The 4,351-nt window shown below is 47.0% G+C and overlaps 1 pseudogene; it reads right to left on the minus strand.

The window, feature by feature from the left end:
- LOC103752471 overlaps nt 1-4,351 on the minus strand; it is a 23,252-nt pseudogene that overhangs the window by 18,259 nt on the left and 642 nt on the right.

Genomic DNA, 4,351 nt, shown 5'->3' on the forward strand with positions numbered 1-4,351 from the left:
CCAAGGCCCAGAGATCATGGTCCATGGCAGGGGCAGGGAAGAGCATACCAATTATGCAGATAGCTGCTAGGTCTCTGGGTTCTGGGGGTTCCGTTGGTTGGTTGCTGGTCTCACATCTCTCGTTGGAACCCATATTGGCATTGTTTCTGTCTGAGGAGACACACAAGCATAGCCTTGCCCTGTTGTTAACAAGGGGGTGGGCAGTTGCAATTGACATGTTATGGGGTCCTTCCATTTCACTAGTGGCAGGGGTGTAGGCCTAGGTATGGTAGCCCAGTGTTGGTAGACTGGGATTAACCCATTTTCATCAAAGGACAGGAAATTAATGATGAATAGAGATTCAATTAGAGCCAGGTGTGGGTCCCTTCTAGACTCAGGGGCAGCAAATTTTTGTAATGTTTCTTTGAGGGTCCTATTGGCCTGCTCTACAATTGCTTGTCCCTGTGCATTATAAGGGATGCTGAAGGAGTGGCTAATTTTTCATGTTGACAGGAATGATTGGAATTGTAGAGAGGCGTAAGCTAGCCCATTATCAGATTTTAGGGTCCATGACACTCCTATTACCAGCATTGCTGATTTGACCACCTTAATGGCATGTGAGGCCTTTTCACTGGTTTGAGCAATGGTGAAAAGAAAGGAGGAGTAGGTGTCAACAATGACATGGACATACTTAAGATTACCAAAGGAGTTATAATGGGTGACATCCATTTGCCAGAGGGCATTTGGTGGGAAACCACGTTGGTTAAGTCCATATCTATTGAGGGGGACTAAGGGAGCAAGGGGTGCACATGTAATGCAAGACCTGCTCAGATGTTTGCATTGAGAGATGGGTAGGTCGGGTAGAAGGTGGTGCAGACTGTGAGGAGAAAGGTGAAATTGTTGGTGTAAGGCTCTGGCTTGTTCTAGTAGGGGAATCTCTACAGACATAATAAGTTTATCTATTTTGTCATTTCCCTTTGCCAAGATCCCGGGGAGATTGGTGTGTGAACTTATGTGGGAGATGTGCCAGGGCCATCGTCTGTTTTCTAAGATAATCTGGAGAGCTATCATCATTCTAGTGATGGGATCCTAGTGGCCTTTTACTCGAGCAAAGGGAAGACATCTGAGGGCCTGAACCGCATACTGGCTGTTGGAGAATATATTGAGCAGCTCAATATGAGTGGCAGACTTGGGAGATTTTTAATAAGGCCAGGAGCTCCCCCAACTGGACAGAACCGGGATTGGCTTGTACATAACAGGTGTCATCCTTTCCCATGCGCTGAATGGCCATGGCATAACGGGACTTATTGGCATCCAAGAAGGCTAGTGTGGCTAAAGTTAGGGGGTTTTGCAGGGGGAAGCGTGTGGCTGAGTGGTGATTTCCAAATAGGCCAGGCTGGCCAGCCGCTTATCTGGGGGTGCGTGGTTATCCAACTCCCCCGTGAACCTGGACATCATCATTTGGAAAGCCAGAGTCTTCCCATAATGTTTGGGAATGCTTAAGAGGAAAAGGCAGTATAATTTTGTCAGGTTCCTTTCCAAATATGCACCTGGCTGTTTGTCAAGCCTTAATTGCTAACTTGAAGGCAATATTATACTTAGAACTAAGCCTTCTTAGGTCCAAGTTAGCCAATTGGATCCACACCAGGGGGTCTTGCTCCCATAGTGCCCTCAAGATACCATTTTTAGTCCAGAGGATCAAGGCCAGTAATGGTTCTGCTGGGTCATGACGTCAGAGTGACGTAGACCAGAGTATATGATCTATCTTATTAAGAAGATCCTTAGCTGACTGGGCAAGAGGGATCCTTGAAGTTGATGAATTATGGTCTTCCAGCAGGGAGAACAAGGCCCAGAATTCCAAGTCAGGGACTGGTATAAATTGTTTCAGCCAGTTTATAGTCCCACAGAGTATTTGGAGCTCAGTCAAGGTATATACAGTTTTCTGCAAGAAGGAAGGGTTAAGCGGTTTAATTACAGTATATGGTAGCCAAGGAATGTGAAAGGTTGGATGTATTGTAACTTGTCTCATGCAATGTGGAGACCTAGACATTTTAATTCAGAAAGCAGACTGGGTATTGCAGTCTGTAAAGTATTGTGAGATTTGTGTGCTAGCAGTATGTCGTCCATATAGTGGATGACAATTAGGTCCTTGGGGATGTTGGTTAAGGCCTTATTAACATATATTTGACAGATTGTGGGGCTATTTTCCATACCCTGTGGTAATACCTTCCATTGAAAGATGGGCTCCCATAATGTGAAGGCAAAGTGAGGTCTATCTTGTTCTGCTTGGGGGATTTGGAAGAAACAAATTTGGATATCAAGTACTATGATATGATATGATATGATGGGGGGATAGCTGTAGGGTGTGGTAAGCCCACTTGTAAGGAGCCCATCTTTTCCATCTGGGCATTGACTGCTTTAAGATCTTGGAGGAGTCTGTATTTCCCCAATTTCTTTTTAATAACAGATATTGGGTTATTATGTTTACTGAGAGAGGGCTCGATGTGGCCAAGCTTCAACTGTTCATCTACCAAATTTTTGAGCACAAATAATTTAGGTTCTATTATAGGCCACTGGTCCACCCAAATGGCATCATTAGAGAGCCAGGTGATGGGGATCAACTCAGGGCCAAGACTGGAGTTGATCCTGGGCAGGCAGTGGCCATTAGGATTGGGGGTGTTGGGCAAGGTGCATTCCCTGATAGTCCCAAGTTATCATGGAGCATGATATCATCATAAAATGCACGGTCATCCATGGTAAGGACCATCGCCATGTCCTCTAGGATGCTCGGCCCCTAAGTTATGAGGAATGTCCACTACTACGGGGGTAACTGTGCCCTGGTTCCCACCCAAGTCCTTCCAATATACTGGAGGTGTGACCAGCTTGGTATCTTGTTTCCTTTTATTGGTGGCCTGGTCGGTATTTCCAATGAGGGAATTTAAGGGATTCAGTTTCTGATATAATGGTCACATCAGCCCCTGTGTCTACTAGGCCCTTTATGGCAGTTCCATCTAGGAACAGGTCATTAGTGGGGAGTGGTTGAGGATTGGGAGAGTCCATAATATCTGTCTCGTTTTCCCTCTTGTGGGCAGGGCTAAGGGGCACCCTGGGTGGAGTTTAAAGGAGCTGAGTCTGGGTGAGGCTGTGACCTACAGTCTTTAGCCCAATGGAACCCTCTTTTGCACTTGGGGCAGCGAGTCTTCCCAGTTGAGGCTGTGACCTGCAGTCTTTAGCCCAATGGATCCCTTTTTTGCACTTGGGACAGCGAGTTTTGGGGCGGGCTCTACCTCTTGGGCAGTGGCTATGAAAGTGGCCAAGCCCCCACAGTTCCAGCAGCTTTACTGTGCACCAAAGTGGGCAGGTTTTCCTTGTGAAAAAGTGTCTCCAAGGAGGTCGTCCAAACCTCAATAGGGTCCACTCTAGGGTCTAAGTCTCTAGTAGCAGGTACCCATTTGTGAATGTTATCATTGCAGACAGGCACGATAGCATTATGAGTAGGGATGTTTAGTCCCTCCCAAGTTAACTGTTTGATAAGCACCTCTTGGGTGGGTCCAGACTCCACCCTCTGCTCTACTGCCTTGGTGACACAGGTAAGGAAGTCCATAAAGGACTCCCCTGACTGTTGAATCAAATTATGAAAAAATACTTGTGGGTCATGTGGGGAGCAGCATTTAAGGGTCTTAAAGGTCAAGTCAGAAACTTGTTGAAAATAGGCATGGAGGCCAATAGTAGACTGGGAGATATTGTCAGTATATTGTCCATGTCCCCTGAGCATGTCCAAGTAATGCTGAGGGCATATTGGAGATTTAGGCATGACTGGTTTTCAGCCTGATCGTCATAGGCTGCGTGCCAGTTTAGAAAGACTGAGGATTCTAAGATTGCCTTTAGTAAGTTATACCAATCATAGTGGGTTTGTAAATTTAAGGACCACTGTCGAAGAACCTGCTCGAAATATGGGTAGTTAGGGTCCAATTGCTCAGCTATCTTGCAGATGAGAATGAGGTCAGCAAGTGGGGTGGGCAGCCATGGGTGCTGCACTGCATCGGGGCTGACATTAACTGGAAATGCAGACAAGGTGAGTGAGGGTTTAAGGAGGGCAGCCTAGGAGGGAGTGGCATGTTAGCAGGGGAAGGGGTGGGATGGTTACTGGGGGGGAGAGTAACTCCTTCCATGGGTGTTGGTGCAGGGAAATTTCTGGCCATGGTAGCTCTAGGAGAGTATCCTGAGATATAGGCAAAGGAGCTCCTTCCTTATTGGAAGTGGGAGCAGAGGCAGTGTCCACCTCTGGGTCCGGGGGGTCTGGGGGGTCCGGGGTCGAGGTAATCACCAGATCTACACTAGATTGCTCCTGACAGTGTTTGTTGTGGGCCCA

This window comes from Nannospalax galili, unplaced genomic scaffold (assembly GCF_000622305.1).
Source record: "Nannospalax galili isolate Female #2095 unplaced genomic scaffold, S.galili_v1.0 scaffold468, whole genome shotgun sequence".
Lineage (NCBI taxonomy): Eukaryota > Metazoa > Chordata > Mammalia > Rodentia > Spalacidae > Nannospalax > Nannospalax galili.